The following is a 20,442-nucleotide window of genomic DNA, read 5'->3' on the forward strand; positions in this document are numbered from 1 at the left end:
TCTGGCAGCTCCTGACTGATGGGCGGCTCTGGCAGCTCCTGACTGACGGGCGGCTCTGGCTGCTCCGGACAGGAGGGAGGCTCTGGAAGCGCTGAACAGGCGGGAGCACCTGGAGGGAGGAGACGGAGAGATAGCCTGGTGCGTGGGGCTGCCACAGGAGACTTGGTGCGTGGAGGAGGCACCGGATGGACTGGACCGTGGAGGCGCACTGGAGGTCTCGAGCACCGAGCCTGCACAACCCGCCCTGGCTGGATACTCCCTGTAGCCCGGGAAGTGCTGTGGGGTGGAACAGACCGCCCTGGGCTGTGCTGGCGAACCAGGGACACTGTGCGTAGGGCTGGTGCCATATAACCCAGGCCGAGGAGACGCACTGGAGACCAGATGCGCTGAGCCGGCTTCATTACTCCTGGCTCGATGCCCACTCTAGCCCGGACGATACGAGGAGCTGCGATGTGGCGCTCCGGGCTATGCCTGCGCACTGGGGACACCGTCACCTTATCAGGACAAACTCATAAAATGAATGATCAAGGAACACAAAACCTGCATGCAAATATTCTAAGTTATTATATTTCATGAATCACTTATATTTCACTCAATATTGGGAAAATACTACATTTCCCAGAATGCATTAGTCTAACATAAATTTACTCTGGCCCGTGGCCTTAAAAAAGAAGCTAAACAAATTTGGTGGAAATATATTTGGCTATTCCAAGCACTAAGGTTAAAAGAGTATTTGAACATTGTTTCCAGAGAAAAGTAACATATTCTTTCGTATCTGGAATATAAGAAAACCGACTATCTTAAAATGGAGGCTGCCTCAATGGCGCTGCCCATGCTGTCAAGTAACTCGGTATCCTCTCATGTCTGACAAACAGGCGCTGACAAGCACCTATCTACCACGTATGCAAATGGTTATTACAGGTGGATTCAGCACAGCCCATGCAAAAAAACTGGTAAGCGCACAGGAGCCTTTTCTCAATTGGATTTGTTCAACTCCTGCATCTCTGGACTTTTGAAAAAGGTCAAAGGTGAGGAGAGGCGGCAAGGAGAGGGAAAGTGGATGAAAATGCGCTTGGATGACATGAGATTCCTTCAATCGCACGTCATCAGGCAAATCCCAAAATAAATATAGAGTGATAAAAAAACTCATTTAGTTAGTTGTGCAAGACATTTTATAGATAAAGGGATAAGTTGCACATCGTTTTTAAATGTTTGCATGGTTTTCTCCTTTGAGAAAACAATAGCTGATTTAAAAATCGGGTGTGGCAGATTTCAAAACTCTTCCAAGAAGGACTCAGGTTGGGTACACTTGCATTTCCTCGCCAAAAGAAAGCTATCAAGGAGGGGAGAACCGTTTCAATAATGTTAACAACAAACAAAACATTCCCTTAAATATAAAACCATGACTGTTTTCTCATTAGCTGGGATTGTTGTTTAAAATGTCTGATACAACATACTTTGGTGATATCGTTATCAACCGACTGCATACCGCTTCCAAATATAACTTTCTGTGTGCAGGGTGTGCTATTAGTTTGCCTTCACTCTTTAAGAGAGACTGGTAGAACAGTTTTTACCCTTGCGGGATGGCCAAAATTAGGGTGACTAAATCAATGAAGGCCAGAGAAAGAAAGTTGTCAAAAACCTGGAAAATAGAATTGTGTCAGCAAGGCTGGATGCTGAGAATTAAGGCTAACTGACAGGCTCACTGTGGAACTCGTCATCTTTCTTCTCGAGGACACAAAACAATAAATTTTGAGATATTATTTAGTATTTTCCTATTTTCATATTAATGCGAAATTCCTGTTATTTTTCAAATCAAATCAAATGATTTGATTTAGATTTTTCGAGGATTTCTCACAAAAACAAGCATCTCTCTGTGAAAGGTCAACGGAGCACTGAGCGTACCCCAATCTTTTTATTTTCAAGCCTTTTATATTTAATTAAACTCGTGTCATGTTAATTTAGCTTTTTGTGTCCCACGGAAACAACTTGGCAGAGGATCACTTCAACATGTAATATCCTCAAAAGTTACTGCGAGAAAGCGTCCCTGCTCTGTCAACAGAGTTCAGTGCTTATTATCGGATGCATGGAGTTACAAAATCCAACTTTTTTATATAATGTTAATGATATGTTAGAGCAAGATCCCACTGAACATAAGAAACCATATTTGTCTTGGTAAAATGTATTTTATAACATAAGGAAGTGAAATTTCATCACCAAAACACATTTTCACACTCTCAGAGCGTGTGGACGGGAGCTATAAACCAGTGACATTATTCCTTGAATGTTTTATTTTTGTACCCTTTATTTAACTAGGCAAGTCAGTTGAAACTTCTTTGGCATACTGGTTATTGTTCAGAATTCTGTATGACTGACATGCCCAAAGTAAACTGCCTGTTACTCAGGCCCAGAAACTCAGCCCCCATCCCCCACCCCCTTAGGTATGCATAAGTTGATAGCATTGGATAGAAAACACTCTGACTTTTTTAAAACTGTTAAAATAATGTCTGTGAGTATAACAGAACTGATATGGCAGGCAAAAACACAAGGAAATCCATCCAGAAATGTTGTTTTTGAGGTCACAGGCCATTTCAATGCTAGCCTATGGGATATACAAATAGAAAGGACGCAGATTGCAGTTCCTATGGCTTCCACTAGATGTCAACAGTCTTTAGAAAGGGTTTCAGGCTTGTTTTTTGAAAAATGGCAAGTGGTTGTAATTTTTCCAAGGTGTCTCTTATTAGAAAAGTAGTATTTTTGTCGCAAGAATGAGGTGCGCGTTCTTCGTTATTTATCTTCCCTTTTGAACATGCTATTCTCCTTCTTAAATATGATCATTTATTTAGATATTAGAGTACCTGAGGATTAATTAGAAACATCGTTTGACTTGTTTAGATGAACTTTACCAGTAACTACCAGTCCTTAAACTTTGTTTCCTGACCTTATCATCAGACCTATTATTAGCTAAGAAGACCTGTGATACTCAAGTCAATAGTGTTGTTCCAGGCTACTACATTGTAGACATGCTGCACAAACCTACCAATGATTTTATTTTACTAGGCAAGTCAGTTAAGAACAAATTCTTATTTTCAACTGCCTGTTCAGGGGCAGAACAACAGTTTGTCAGCTCGGTGGTTTGAACTTGCAACCTTCCGGTTACTAGTCCAACGCTCTAACCACTAGGCTACCCTGCCACCCCATGTCATTGTTATCTTCTGACATCAGATTGCAATATCATATGGATGCGTTTACTGACATGTTAAACACTTATCCAGGTATTGTGAGATTTATTGTGTGACTTCTCTGAGCAAGGGAAAATCTTTCACCAATTGACTGTTTCCTTCTGAAATAAAACAAATCAAGGATATTCAACACATTTCCACTTGCTAAACAGGTGAGGCTCAAAACGGTGCCTCACCTGCCCTGAATGACGGGCAGCCACAAGAGGTACTGGATCCTGGAAAATAGGTTTCGGAATGAAACAGTCCGAAACTGAGAGGTGCCGGATCCTGTTCTCATATTAAGCACTGGTTTCATTGTCACATCCTCTGAAGAGACATAGGCTTACTGTATGTGACATGTGGGCCCAGGTTATTAGCTCAATTTACAGAACGTAGTTGTCCTTCTATAGTGATGTGTATAAATTTTATGTACAGTGTGGTTGGGAATTATTGGGTCCCTTGATAAAGATGAGCAAAAAATACTATATACTGAACTATATTGTACAGTCCAAACATTTTAAAATATAGTATTTCATACTATGCGGTCACGATAATTGTATCTCCTGTTTTCAATACTCCAGCAGCCTCCCCTTGCAAGGAAAACGACACTGAGCCTTTTTATAAAATGTTTTATGAGATTGGAGAACACATTGGGAGGGATCTTAGACCATTCCTCCATACAGAATCTTTCCAGATCCTTGATATCCTTTGTCTGCGCTTGTGGACTGCCCTTTTCAATTCAAACCATCGGTTTTCAATGGGGTTCAATGGGGTTCAAGTCCGGAGACTGGCCATTGCAAAATGTTGATTTTGTGGTCAATTAACCATTTCTTTGTGGATTTTGATGTGTGCTTGTGGTTATTTCCTGGCTGGAAGATCCACTTGGGGCCAGGTTCCAGTCAGGTCCTGGCAGAGGCAAGCAGGTTTTTGGCTAAAACGTCCTTGTACTTGGTAAAGTTTGTGATGCCATTGACTGTAATAAGGGCCCCAGGACCAGTGGAAGTAAACTAGCCACATAACATCAAACATCAAACATATTTTACAGCAGGGAGGACGTTTTTTTCTACATATGCATTGTTCTTTTAAACATTGCATATGATGGGACTCCTGAGTGGTGCAGCGGTCTAAGGCACTGCATCTCAGTGCTAGAAGCATCACTACAGACACCCTGGTTCAAATCAAGGCTGTATCACAGCTGGCTGTAATTGGGAGTCCCAAAGGACAGCGCACAATTGGCCCAGCTTTGTCTGGGTTTGGCCAGTGAAGGCCGTTGATATAAAATATAAAAAACCCAGCGCTGGTGTGCAAGGCCAATGAGCTCTATTTTCATGGCATATGAACATAGCACCGGTTCCATTCCAAGTGCCAATGGAATTTAGCAAAATTCCAGGCAGTGCTATGGTCAGATATCATGAAAATAGAGGTCTTTGGGCACTCACACCAATGATGTGTATTATTTATTTTATATAGTCTTTTTTAGCTAATCTTTATCAAGGCATCCAATAATTCTGGACCCCAATGTACATATTTTACTGTGTCTCTGCTTGTGATCACAGAATCATTTCCTTTCCCATCAGTCTGACACATTGTGGCCAGTGCTTTTCTGTCACATGTTACTAGTGGTTTGACCCCACTGAGAAGCAGTCCTACAGTCTTTGCTGCGTACAGGAGATCCCATTTCACATGATGCAGGCCTATGTGGTGAAATACCACTGCAATGATACTGTAAGGGGTGCGTAACTGATGGCAGGGAAGTCAGACGCAGGAGAGCAGAACTAGGTAATAGCAGGAGCAGTTTAATTCCAAAACCAATGGCATCAAGAAAATAACAACTTGGGTACAAAACCCGACACGCACCAGTCAACATGGGCACAAGCACTTACAAACAAACAATACCACACAAAGACATGGGGGGAACAGAGGGTTAAATACACAACAGGGAAATGAAAGGGAAGTGAAAACCGGGTGGGTGGGAAAACAAGACAAAACAAATGGAAAATAAAAAATAGATTGGCGATGGCTAGAAGACCGGTGACGTTGACCGCCGAACACCGCTGAACATGGAGAGGAACCGTCTTCGGCAGAAGTCGTGACAGATACGTTCCACTACGGCGAACAGTATAGTTCTCAATCATACTAGAAGTCTAGTCATCAGTTTTACAATGGTCGGATCCATGTAGGCCTGTAGGGGTCTTAGGATTTTTAAAAGTGAGCGTTACACTGGAAAAAGAAGGCTATTCTGCATGGGTGGGTAGGTCTGGGAGTGTAACTTTATAGTGCTTTTATAAAACATTGTTTTCAAATTTTCAAAGCGAATGAGGTATGCAAATTGATAAAGATGAACATAATGTACAATGTACATCATCACCGATTTGCATACTAATTTGCTTAGAAAACATTTTCGGCCTGTTTTTCAACAGAAGGGAGCCTCCAGCGTACATACTCCAGGCACTTGATAATTTAGCATGCATACAGTATAAGCCTAACATCCTTCTGTGTTTATGTCTCACCCACACAAACTCACATACCAAGCAACTAAAATGGTTTAGTATCCTAATCACTAGATTTTTCCACTTGCATTTTCCACTAGAATTGAATTGACTTTAAATTATTAATACTTACCTAAAACTGAAATAGTTTCCACTCCATTTGACTTGCATGAAAGAAAACAACAATTTCTCCAATTCTAAACATTTTATTTGAACATTCTTATTATGGTTCATGTTTTTGATGCCCAAAGACTATATTAAATGGAAAACAAGATGACTTAACAGGAACTTTAAATAATCCTGAAATGGGCACAGGTCAACAAAGCCCCTAGCCCTGCAGTTACACACTAAAAGACTATACCAAATAGGTGATCTCACTTTTCCTACAATTGTTTAAAATCTTAGATTAAATCACAGTCCAAAATAGAAACACCACAATCATTACCATCGCTATGAGTGCATTTACACAGGCAGCCCAAATCTGATATTTTTTTCCTATAATTGGACTTTTGACCAATCAGATCTGCTCTGAAAAATATATGATGTGGTCTGATGTGATTGGTCAAAAGACCAATTAGTGGAAAAATATCAGAATTGGGATGCTTCTGTGAACACAGTCTACCGCAAAAAGCCATGAACCAATGACAGGTGGTTGCATTCATGTAAGTCATACAGTGTGGAAGATACTAAAGTTTTAAATGTTAATGCTGAGCAATCAGTGCTTTTTGAGGTCGGTTCAGTTTCAGTTCAGCTGGCAGAGTTGCACAGAAAAATCCATATCTCAGACTGACCAATAAAAATAAAAGATTAAGATGGGCAAAAGAACACAGACACTTGGACAGAGGAACTCTGTCTGCCTGGAAGGCTAGCAGGCCAGCATCCTGGAGTCGCCTCTTCACTGTTGACACTGAGAATGGTGTTTTGCAGGTACTATTTAACAAAGCTGCCAGTTGAGGACTTGTAAGAGTCTGTTTCTCAAACTAGACATTTTAATGTACTTGTCCCCTTGCTCAGTTGTGCACTCCTCTTTCTATTCTGGTTGGAGCCAGTTTGCGCTGTTCTGTGAAGGGAGTAGTACACAGCGTTGTACGAGATCTTCAGTTTCTTGGCAATTTCTCGCATGGAATAGCCTTCATTTCTCAAAACATGTATAGACTGACAAGTTTCAGAAGAAAGTTATTTGTTTCTGGCCGTTTTGAGCCTGTAATTGAACCCACAAATGCTGATGCTCCAGATTCTCAACTAGTCGAAAGAAGGCCAGTTTTATTGCTTCTTTATTGCTTCAGTTTTCAGCTGTGCTAACATAATTACAAAAGGGTTTTGTAATGATAAATTAGCCTTTTAAAATGATAAACTTGCATTACACAATGTGCCATTGGAACACAGGAGTGATGGTTGCTAATAACAGGCCTCTGTATGCCTATGTAGATATTCCATAAAAAAATCTGCAGTTTCCAGCTCCAATAGTCGTTTACAACATTAACAATGTCTACACTTGTAATGCGTCTGTGTGTAGCTGGTGAGATGAGTCAGGCGCAGGACAGCAGATGAGTAATGAAAGCAATTTTACTCAATAATATAACAATACAGGTCGTATAAATACAAGGCCACAAATATGGACCACAATACAATAAACAATTACTCACAAACAAACATGGGGGAGCAGAGGGATAAATAATGAACAAGTAATTGGAGAATTGAAACCAGGTGTGCAAGACAAAGACAAAACAAATGGAAAATGAAAAGTGGATTGGCGATGGCTAGAAGGCCGGTGACGTCGAACAAGGAGAGGGACTGAGTTCGGCGGAAGTCATGACAGCACCCCCCTTGATGCACGGCTCCAGCAGCATGCCGACCTAGTGAACGACCCGGAGGGCGAGGCGCAGGGCAATCCGGATGAAGTCGTTGGAAATGAAGGGTCCAATAAGTCCTCCACCGGCACCCAACATCTCTCCTCCGGACCGTACCCCTCCCACTTCACGAGGTACTGAAGGCCCCTTGCCCAACGCCTCGAATCCAGGATGGCTCGAACAGCATACGCCGGGGCCCCCTCGATATCCGGAGGGGGCGGAGGAACCTCCCACACCTCAGACTCCTGGAGTGGACCAGCCACCACCGGCCTGAGGAGAGACACATGGAACGAGGGATTAATACGGTAATCTGGGGGTAGCTGTAACTTGTAGCATACCTCGTTCAGTCTCCTCAGGACTTTGAATGGCCCCACAAACCGCAGATCCAGCTTCTGGCAGGGCAGGTGGAAAGGGCAGGTTTCGGGTCGAGAGCCAGTGCGACCACCGGGGCCTCACTGCGGTGGCGGTCGGCGCTCGCCTTCTGCCGCCTCACGGCCCGTTGCAGGTGCACATGTGCGGCGTCCCAGGTCTCCTCCGAGTGCTTATACCATTCGTCCACTTTAGGAGCTTCGATCTGGCTCTGATGCCAAGATGCCAGAACCGGCTGATACCCCAGTACGCACTGGAAGGGAGAGAGGTTAGTGTAGGAGTGAGTTTTGGGCCATCTCTGCCCAGGTGATGAATGCCGCCCACTCCCCCAGCCGGTCCTGGCAATGTGACCGCATAAACCTACCCACATCCTGGTTTACTCTCTCCACCTAACAGTTACTCTTGGGGTGAAAACCTGAGATAAGGCTGACCGAGACCCCAGACGCTCTGTGAACGCTCTCCAGACCCTGGACATGAACTGGGGACCCCGATCAGAGACTATGTCCTCAGGCACCCCGTAGTGCCGGAAGTTGTGAGTGAACAGGTCCTTCGCAGTCTGTAGGGCCGTAGGGAGACCGGGCAATCGGAGGAGACATCAGGACTTAGAAAACCTATCCACAATGACCAGGATCGTGGTGTTGCCCTGTGAGGGAGGAAGATCCGTCAGGAAGTCCACCGAGAGGTGCGACCATGGCCGTTGTGGAACAGGTAGGGGTTGTAACTTCCCTCTGGGCAGGTGCCTGGGAGCCTTGCACTGGGCGCACACCAAGCAGGAGGAATCATAAACCCTCACGTCCTTGGCCAAGGTGGACCACCAGTACTTCCTACTAAGGTAACGCACCATCCGACCGATGCCAGGGTGACCAGAGGAGGGTGACGTGTGAGCCCAATAGATCAAACGGTCATGGACAGCAGACGGAATGTGCAGGCGCCCAGCTGGACACTGAGGGGGAGTGGGCTCTGTGTGTAACGCCTGCTTGATGTCCGCGTCCAGCTCCCATACTACCGGTGCAACCAGGCAAAAGGCCCGAAGTATGGAAGTGTGATCCATGGACCGCTCCTCTGTGTCATACATCCGGGACAGTGCGTCTTCCTTAGCATTCTGGGAACCTGGTCTGTAGGACAGAGTGAAAACAAAACGGGTAAAGAACAAGGTCCACCTTGCCTGGCGAGGGTTCAGTCTCCTCGCCGCCCGGATGTACTCCAGATTGCGGTGGTCAGTCCAGATGAGAAAAGGGTGTTTAGCCCCCTCAAGCCAATGTCTCCATGCCTTCAGAGCCTTGACAACAGCCAACAGCTCCCGGTTTTGGGAAGAGCTATAGGAGGATGGGCTCATTGTAAGGGCTGGAATAGAATTAGTGGAATGGAGCCAAACACGTTGTTTCCATGTGCTTGATGTGTTTGGTACCATTCCATTTCATGGGCCCCTCCTCCCATAGCTCCTTCCACCAGCCTCCTCTGGTGCATTCATTTTCATTTTCTGATTTTGGGGATGTCTGTGGACATGGCAGGAGTATTAACAGTTTTAAAATTGCCATTTGTCCTTTGAAGAACACTGCAAAGATTCCTGGGTACACCACAAAGGCTGTTGGGATAAGAGTATAGTACTTTCTTCCATACCTCATCTTTGTTGTGTGGTGTTGTGTGGATGAAAAACAAATACAATACATTACATAGTGTACCTCACATAATAGAACACAGAAGCATACAAGGTAATGTAAACTGCAAACAGTTGAAGAAGCAGCAGATATTCTTCCTGGGGTCCACACGTTCAAGTATATAATTGTATAAGTTCACAATGAAATTCTAAATTTTATCCAATAGAAGGTGCTCTTGACCAATCTAAGCTCAGGTTCATCACAATACAAAAGGTCCACTAAGCCCTCGTCTCAAGAGAGATTTATACAATAGTGTATTGAGCTCAGAGCTGATGGCAATAAAGGATAATGATTTATATTACTTTGCTCATCTCCGGCCCTCCATCTTCACAGGGTGTAGTGATGTTGACTGTGATGGTCTGGTTACTAACAAGGTTGGCAGCTACACAGCTGTATATTGAGTTGTAATGTTCTCTCTCTACCTCCAGAGGGAGTGAGAGGTTAGGTTGGTGGTGAGATCAGGTCTGTTGAGCTCTCACATGCACCTGTAAGGTCCTAACATGGAGGGCTCAACTTAAGTTGAGACTGATATGTCTTGTTGGCATGTCGGCCAATGTTTACCTTTATTTACTTAAATTATGTGCCTTTGGGTTATTGATTGCAGCCTAACATGGTGGTAATTATGTTAGAGCAACTATTTGTGCTGAACATACCAGCAGCCTATTTTACAGCTACGCCTGAACCTTAAGTGAAATCCTGTTTGTCCTAATAATTCAAATGAAAGGACATTGCAGAGTCCTACGATGTGGATGATTTATTGATTGGAGCAGTCCTAGTCCGGATAGGGGAATTAGGCTTGCAGCCAGTCGTGTGTCCTATTCAACGTCTGGGGAAAAGGTTTTCCATATTCCCCCGCAAAGCATAGCAATTAATATGCCAAGACTAATTCATTTTGTCATTCATGTAATAATTAAAAAATATATATATTTATGTTCATATAAAGAAAGATGCTGCAGAGGTTGAGTAGATACAGGCTTTAATTGAATTAATTGAATTAATTTAATTGCAACATTGATATTTCTTATTTTAACTATAGGTTGGGTTTTTGTATTGAAACAGTGCGTTTTATTTGCATCACTGCAATCAATTCCTGTCTTTACTTCTGTTGGAGAGAGATACAGAGATAAATACATTGAGAGGGGTACAGTAAATAGGGTAGTAAATAAAGCTTTTTCATGGGAGAAAGAAGCTCTTGCAGGTTGTGGTTTGCACAATATCTGCAACCTGGCCTCAGGGGAATTCGTAAGATTACTATATAATATTTTCTCCACCATTTAGTATGATACTTTACTTTAGGTTAGGTTACATTATGAATGGAATAGCGATCGTACAATATCACAAGAATTAGAGGACGGTTTGACAGTTCTTGCGAATTGGATGATATAACTTATCATACATCTTGGAGATGTATAGTATTATACGTGTTTCTCTGAGACCAGGTTGCTTGTTGTGTTGTAACAACAAAGGAGAATTATGGGGAGAATTTACATTAGCGGTTAGGAAACTAATGTTAGTGGTTAGAAAAATAAAAACTAACGGCAAAGGTTAGGATCATTTATGTAAAAAGTTAGGTGAATTGGGTTAAGGTTAGAATAATTGATAGGGGAAGGGTAAGCTGAAATGCTACAGTTGACCATGACACTACTCGAACACACAACCTTTGGATTACTAGACGGTCGCGATATATGCCCTACCCATCCTCCCCAACCAACCTCCCTCCTATAATTTCTGTCTTAAGTAACCTTCTGTCTTCACACCTCCAATAAGTAGTATTGATCATAAAGATTTAGGTAAAATACCGAACGTCTGTCCATTGAGTCCAGTCTGGCACAATAACCACAGAGCATGTTAACACTTGATTGGTTGTTTTGATTTACAAGACACGTGGAACAATGAATTTAGAAACTCCACATTTACAGTGTCTGGGATTGTTAACTGATTCATCTCTCGTTAGAATTGAACTGAGTTAAACGGTCTTTTCCCCTTTCCTTCTCTCCAATTACTTCCTTTTTTCTCACACTATAACAGGAACAATTTTGACTTGTTTGTGTTTCCCATGTCAATTAAGTTTGAGGGTAATTAGTTCTGTGATGATGTAACTATCTATACAGGATGTGCCCAACCAATCTATTAGAACGTAATAACGATCAGCTTTTCATTCATGCATTTCATCCAAAGTAGGCATGGATTTACACTGCATGTTAAAGGTGAGTTAAACTGCTCCACTCTAAACAGAAAATATTGGTGGTTTCCGGGGATTACGTGGTCAGTGTCTATCTGTCATGTAGAGGCCAGATGGTGGAGTGAAAGACGAGTGGTTGAGGAACAGGTAATGTGCTTCATTAAATAGATCATGGGCAGAGAAGTGAGATGGGTGAAAATGCTGCAGTTAGTTTCAAGACAAGTGTTGAGCAAAAAATGAGCAAAAAAAAAAGTACATTTAGAGTCTGTTTTGTCCAGTTAAGACCCACAAAAAGTTGGTCGTAAATGGACAAAACACACACTAAATGTTGTAGTTTGAGTATTCAATATATAAGTGTGTTGATACTGAGATATCTAAGCTATCTACTGGGCTGAATGGTGAAGCCCAACATTCAGCCCAGTCTGAAACTCAGCAGTTGTGAGAAACTGTGGGAAAGTCTTTATTTTTTCCAGAGCAGGTGTTGGAAGTGGGCAGTTCAATTTATAAAGGGCAATATTGCACAGGTGTACCCTGCTAAACAAAGCATTATCAACCCTGATAAGAGATTAGAAAACCGCCTACACTGGGACAATGTTACAGGATACTTCACTGTGTCAGACGTTCAGATAGAAGATTCTGGGGTTATACTGTGGAGAAAGCAGAGGAAACGTACATTTGAGCGTGTGTGTTTTGAATATAACAACTTATCGATGGTGATGTTATGTCAGACCACTTTATCGTAAAGTTTTTTTTACATACATGTAAGGAAATGATTTGCCCAGTATCTTCATTCAATGAATCAATATTAAGATGAAATGTTTACATTTTAGTACAGGACAACTGCTCTGCCATCTCTCCTATATTAGGCCTATATATTGTCTCCCAATCTGAATCTTCTCTGTTCCCTGAGTTCTTTGATGATATTAGTAAATTCTTCACAACGTATAGGCTCAACTGAATTTGGTTTTCACTTTGTTCACTACATAATATTGCCAAGGAATCCATAACAAGGACCGATGTCCCGGTGAAACTGGAGGGGGCGCAATTCAAATAAATACTCATAATCATTATGGATTTTAAACATTTATGTACATATGTGTCTTATATCGGCGGAAAGCTTATATTCTTGTTACTCTAACTGCACTGTCCGATTTACAGTAGCTATTACAGCGAAAACATACCATGCGATTGTTTGAGGACGGCGCCCCACATGAAAATATTTTTTGACCGGCACAGGTTTCATACATTCACAAATAACGATTAAATATTCACCTTACTTTTTGAAAATCTTCCTCTGATTTGTCATTCAAAGGGTCCCAGCTATAACATGTAGTATTGTTTTGTTAGAAAAAATCCTTCTTTATATCCCAAAAAGTCCATTTAGTTGGCACCATTGATTTGAGTAACCCACTCATTCAACTTGCAGAGAAAGGAATCCAAAAATCTACCCCTAAATTTTGTTTCAACATGTCAAAATACATTTCTCTATTTTAAACACTTAATTAGTTATACACATAGGCTGGTTTCTAGTGAAAAAGTTCAACACCCAGACACCTCTTCACCAGAAAGACTGGAGTCAGGCGCAGAGAGCAGAGGTTTAAGGAAAATCGTATTTATTCTGGTGAGAAAAGGTTGTGCCAAAAACAACAGGCGAATAAATGACCGGCCCAAAAACAGGACACAAACAGTCCGGAAAAATACAAACAATACCATCCACAAAACAGAACAGAGAAATAAGCCTGCACAAAAGCAGGCGGGCATAACAGGCTTAAATAGCCCTAAACCAAACCCCAAACGAGAAACAGGTGAAACCAATACAGACATAACCAACAGAAAAGGAAAAGGGAATCGGTGGCAGCTAGTAGACCGGTGATGACGACCACCGAGCGCCGCCCAAACAGGAAGGGGAGCCGTGACAAAGAGTGTATGGCTAATCTGTGTTGTATACAGTAATGTTACTAATTTCCTGTAAAAAACACTGGAGTCACAACATTGCGCAATCTAAACTTTGTGGAAAAATACATCACATAAATACACAGAATGATAAATGAGGCACTCGTGTTTTCTGACCAAATGTGATGTAAAATATAATTGGCATGGCATAATTTACAAGACATGTTTTTATATCAAATACAAATTGGCACAAGAAAGCATGGCCACAGTCCAAATGTAAAATCATAGAAAGGTTTGAGAACATTTTGGTGACACATGATTTAAGTTATACTTACAATATACATGGTATACAAACAACATGGTGTATATGTACAGTAGAGTATACTGAAATATACAAATATTCAACCACTAGAGTAAAAAAGACATTAGAAGAAACACAGTTTCCTTGAAAGCAATGCTTGAATTTTAATAGGATTAGTCATCATTCTTTTCAAATTAGAAATGTACAGATTTTTTTCAGGACTATGTATTGTGGAATAATGAAATAGTATGAATAAATTCATAAAAATAATTGTTTTTAATTAAAATATGTTAATCATTATTTTAATATGTTGGTAACCCGTTGTATAAAAGTGATAATGCCAACAAAGCCGGTGTTTGGAGGATATATTGGCACTTCGTCTCGGGCCTAACAACACCCATGCCAATATATCCTCCAAACACCGGCTTCTCGGGCATTATCACTTAAATACTGAACATTAATTGACAACAGCTCAAGGACAGAACTACATAAAAAAAAATAAAGGCACACGTAGCTTGTATATCAATACATACACACAAACTATCTAGGTCAAACATTAAAACCGGAATCTGGAGATGGTGTGTTTCTGGAGAAATGTCTCTGGAGAAATGTTGCCAATCTTAAACTCTTGAATGCAGCTATGGCTGCAACAACTGATAGTTTTCAGAGGTATGTTGTAGCAGTACATTCTGTGTTTAAAAAAACGAAAATGACAGCAAAAATAAACAATGGAGTAAACTTAAATAATATTCTGGGTTGTGATAAGGTAAGTATATTTTTCAAGCATGAATGGGTGCATGACAACCATTTATTAGTAGAAAATATCCCAGATTGTATACCTTACTGAAGAATGGCACCAAAGGAGGTGGCTGCCGTTTAACGATCCCGTAACCAATTGTGTACGTTTTTTCGCGTTATTTGTAAGTTATTTTGTACATAATGTTTTTGCTACCGTGTCTTATGACCGAAAAGAGCTTCTAGAGAAAGATAGACGGAGGTATCAGGGAAGAAGATCCGGGTGCCTTGTTAGGATCCGTCGGCGAGAGGGTAATTTACCTGTACCATCGGTCCTATTAGCCAATGTATAATCAATCAATAATAAAATAGTAGATCATGTATATCCTACCAACGGGACATTAAAAACGAATATCTTATGTTTCACCGAGTCGTGGCTGAACGTATAACATACAGCTGGCAGGTTTTAACCTTTTTCGGCAGGATAAAACAGCGGCCTCTGGTAAGACAAGGGGTGGCGGTCTATGTATATTTGTAAACAACAGCTGGTGCACGAAATCCATGGAAATCTCAAGGTTTTGTTCGCCTGAGGTAGAGTATCTCATGATACGCTGTATAAACACAGTTTACCAAGAGAGTTTTCATCTGTATTTTTCGAAGCTGTCTACATACCACCACAAACCGATGCTAGCAGTAAGACCACACTCAATGAGCTGTATACGGCCATAAGTAAACAGGAAAACACTCATCCAGAGGCTGCTCTCCTGGTGGCCGGGGACTTTAATGCAGGACAAGTCAAATCTATTTTTACCTCATTTATACCAGCATGTTAAATGTAAAACCAGAGGGAAAAAACCTTTACTCCCCCTTTACTCCACACACAGAGACGTGTACAAAGCTCTCCCTCGCCCTCCATTTGGCAAATCTGACCATAATTCTAACCTCCCGATTCCTGATTACTAACGAAAACTAAAGCACCAGTGACTCGGTCAATAACAAAGTGGTCAGATGAAGCAGATGCTAAGCTATAGGACTGTTTTGCTAGCACAGACTGGAATATGTTCTGGGATTCATACGATGCCATTGAGGAGTACACCACATCAGTCACTGGCTTCATCAATAAGTGCATCGATGACATCGTCCACACAGTGACCGTACATACGTAACTCAACCAGAATCCATGGGTTACAGGCAACATCCGCACTGAGCTAAAGAATAGAGCTGCTGCTTTCAAGGAGCGGGACTCTAACCCGGAAGCTTATAAGAAATCCGCTATGCACTTCTATGAAACATCAAACAGACAAAGCGTCAATACAGGACTAAGATTGAATCGTACTACACCGGCTCGGACGCTCGTCGGATGTAGCAGGGCTTGCAAACTATTACAGACTACAAAGGGAAGCACTGGGCAAGTTGCCCAGTGACACAAGCCTACCAGACGAGCTAAATTACTTCTATGCTCGCTTTGAGGAAAGTAACACTGAAGCATGCATGAGAGCATCAGCTGTTCAGTACGTCTCTGTGATCACGCTATAAGTAGCCGATGTGAGTAAGACCTTTAAACAGGTCAACATTCACAAGGCCACAGGGCCAGATGGATTGCCAGGACGTGCACTCTGAGCATGCACTGACCAACTGGCAAGTGTCTTCACTGACATTTTCAACTTCACCCTGTCTGAGTCTGTAATACCAACATGTTTTAAGCAGACCACCATAGTTCCTGTGCCCAAGAACACTAAGGTAACCTGCATAAATGACAACCGACCCGTAGCACTCACGTCTGTAGCCATGAAGTGCTTTGAAAGGCTGGTCATAGCCCACATCAACACCATTATCCCAGAAACCCTAAACCCACTCCAATTTGCATACTGCTCCAACAGATCCACAGATGATGCAATCTCTATTGCACTCCACACTGCACTTTACACCTGTACAAAAGGAATACCTATGTGAGAATGCTATTCATTGACTACAGCTCAGCGTTCAACACCATAGTGCACTCAAAGCTCATCACTAAGCTAAGAACCCACACGCCACGCTGATCCTCAACACAGGGGCCCTCAGGGGTGCGTGCTCAGTCTTCTCCTGTACTCCCTGTTCACTCATGACTGCATGGCCAAGCATGACTCCAACACCATCATTAAGTTTGCCGATGACAGTGGTAGACCTGATCATCGACAACGACGAGACTGCCTATAGGGAGGTGGTCAGAGATCTGGCTATGTTGTGCCAGGACAACAACCTCTCCCTCAACTTGATCAAGACTAAGGAGATGATTGTGGACTACAAGAAAAGGAGGACCGAGCATGCCCCCATTCTCATCGACGGGGCTGTAGTGTAACAGGTTGAGAGCTTCAAGTTCCTTGGTGTCCACATCACCAACAAAGTAACATTTCCCAAGCACACCAAGACAGTCGTGAAGAGGGCACAACAAAATCTATTCCCCCTTAGGAGACTGAAATTGATTTGGCATGGGTCCTCAGATCCTCAAAAGGTTCTACAGCTGCACCATCGAGAGCATACTGACTGGTTGCATCACTGACTGATATGGCAACTGCTCGGCCTCTGACCGCAAGGCACTACAGAGGGTAGTGCGTACGGCCCAGTACATCACTGGGGCCAAGATTCCTGCCATCCAGGACCTCTATACCAGGCAATGTCAAAGGAAGGCCCTAAAAATGGTCAAAGACTCCAGCCACCCTAGTCATAGACTGTGCTCTCTGCTACCGCACGGCAAGCAGTATCGGAACAACAAGTCTAGGTCTAAGAGGCTTCTAAACAGCTTCTACCCCCAAGCCATAAGACTCCAGAACATCAAATCAAATGGCAACCCAGACTATTTGCATTGCCCCCCCCCCTTGTTACGGTGCTGCTACTCTCTGTTTATTATTTATGCATAGTCACTTTAATAACTCTACCTTCATGTACATATTACCTCAATTACTTCGACTAACCGGTGCCCCCGCACATTGACTCTGTATCGGTGGCCCCTGTATAAAGCCTCGCTATTGTTATTTTACTGCTGCTCCTGAATTATTTCGTACTTTTATTCATAAAATTTTGGGGGGGCATTTTTGCTTAGGGCTTGTAAGTAAGCATTTCACTGTAAGGTCTACCGACACCTGTTGTATTTGGCGCATGTGACAAATACAATTTGATTTGATTTCAATTAAATGTATGGGTAAGTCTTTGACTTGATATATTGAAGCTCAGTACAAAAAAAGCTTGGTACAAAACCCTTTATCAGTTGGAATCAGTCAGACATTTACTGTATTTTAGAATAGTGACGTGAATTATATTATCTTCATATTCCGTCTCAGTAACTACTCTGAAATATTCAAGTATAAAAATGAAATATCTTCCAGTGCAAAGACACACTACCGTATCGGTAGAGTTTGTATTTTTCAGTTATATACAGCACTGTATGTGGGCTAATGTAGGTGGAGCATAAAATGCTGTAATAGGAGAGTCTGCAGGTGCGTGCGGGAGGGAGTGATTGTATTCTTAAGAGATGATGAGCTACATACTGTGTAGCTAGATAAAGACGAGCAGTAAACGGTCCATCATAATGAAATTAAACTGTTGATTTCTTACTTTCAAACTGCATGAACACAGTTGATGTCAAAGCAAGATCTGAACTACACGTAATCACGTCTGCATTTTGTGAAAAGAGTAAAAAGGCACCAAAGATTGTTTTCTGGTCAAAATGCAAATCAAGATCGACCACTCAAAAATGTTTCAATGAAATCTACATGGTCAAAGGAAAAATAAACGTGTGGACTTTGTTTCCAACGTAGCCTAATAGCCATTGCCTCTAACGGGCAGGTGGCTTTATCTCACCAAACATCTGATTTTTATGTACACAAGCTGCTATCTACTGGCAAGCTAAACAATGACCAGCTATAAAAAGATACAGGGGAGGCACCTACATTTAAACAACAGAACAGACAGAACTGAAAAGAAGCTTCTGACCAGCAAAGCATAGAAAACACACTAGTGTAATGTATTAAAAGAGGTTCCATTTGTTTTAACCTATACATTGGGACATTGGGCACTTGAAAATGGGATCACCTTACTAGTAACCCTAGGCATAGTTATTGAATTTGTCTTTATCAGTGATGTTCACCGAGGCCCCAATTCAACAAAAGACTGTGAGAATGACCAACAAAGGAAGTCGGAAATGATAACAGCACAACGGTTAAATGGGAATTTTCTCCAATAACTGTGCGTCCATTAAGTTTTCTAGACAAATATTTACTATAACTTTGTCTCCACATTCACTTTAGGATGTAACGCCTTCTCTTGGATGTGAATTATCTTGTCACCCTCTCATTGACTTCCTGTTCTCTCTCAACCTTCATGCAGTTTTAACATCCTCGCTGGCAGCCATGTGATGTAACTGGAGTGTATAATAAATTAACATCAGGTTAGGGTTGTCTCTAAGCAGATTCAGTTCTGGTATACCTCTTCGCTCCTCCTAGACAGGGAGACGGAAAAAGGTAGGGAGGGAAGGATTGAGAGGGACAAGGAAAGAGGAACAGAGAGGGGGGACGAGAAGAGGTGTAGGAAAGCAAAAAATAAGTAAAAGGATAATCTTTCATTATTATATACTTTGTACCAGAGGAAGGAAACAAGACATGTCTGATGCTCTCTTGTCTATTCTCATTGTTCTGCAGTAGGGAACTCAACAGTCAACACATCTATGACCATTCCTAAATCTAGTGGGAGGAATCATGAAGCCAAACTTAAGTCCACAGACTTGTAAAATAATGTTAAAAACATGGGAAGATTAATCATTACTATACTGAACAAGAATATAAATGCAACATGCAACAATTTCAAAGATGTTACTGAGTAACAGTTCATATAAGGAAATCACTCAATTAAAATAAATTAATTACTCATTGTGATTGTCCGGGCCTGGCTCCCGCGTGGGTGGGCCTATAGCTGCACGCTTGCCCAGTCATGTGAAATCCATAGATTAGGGCCTAATGAATTTATTCATGAATTTATTTGAACTGTAACTCAGTAAAATCTTTGAAATTGTTGCAAGTTGCATTTATATTTTTGTTGCGCAACTGAATGCATTCAGCTGAAATGTGTCTTCCACATTTAACCCAACCTGAAGTGTGGAAGATAGGCCACTTCATTTGACACTTCCTACCTTTTCAAAAAAAATCTGTCCTTGATCATTAAAAAAGGTTGTGCACAACATGTTTTGACATTGAAAAGGAGAATGACCTCACCCCTTTAAAAGATGAATACCTGCATGTGAGTGTCTGTTTCTCCTCTTCTTAAGATATACAGTGCCTTGCGAAAGTATTCGGCCCCCTTGAACTTTGCGACCTTTTACCACATTTCAGGCTTCAAACATAAAGATATAAAACTGTATTTTTTTGTGAAGAATCAACAACAAGTGGGACACAATCATGAAGTGGAACGACATTTATTGGATATTTCAAACTTTTTTAACAAATCAAAAACTGAAAAATTGGGCGTGCAAAATTATTCAGCCCCCTTAAGTTAATACTTTGTAGCGCCACCTTTTGCTGTGATTACAGCTGTAAGTCTCTTGGGGTATGTCTCTATCAGTTTTGCACATCAAGAGACTGAATTTTTTTCCCATTCCTCCTTGCAAAACAGCTCGAGCTCAGTGAGGTTGGATGGAGAGCATTTGTGAACAGCAGTTTTCAGTTCTTTCCACAGATTCTCGATTGGATTCAGGTCTGGACTTTGACTTGGCC

The sequence above is a fragment of the Oncorhynchus clarkii genome, chromosome 10 (genome assembly GCF_045791955.1).
Source record: "Oncorhynchus clarkii lewisi isolate Uvic-CL-2024 chromosome 10, UVic_Ocla_1.0, whole genome shotgun sequence".
Lineage (NCBI taxonomy): Eukaryota > Metazoa > Chordata > Actinopteri > Salmoniformes > Salmonidae > Oncorhynchus > Oncorhynchus clarkii.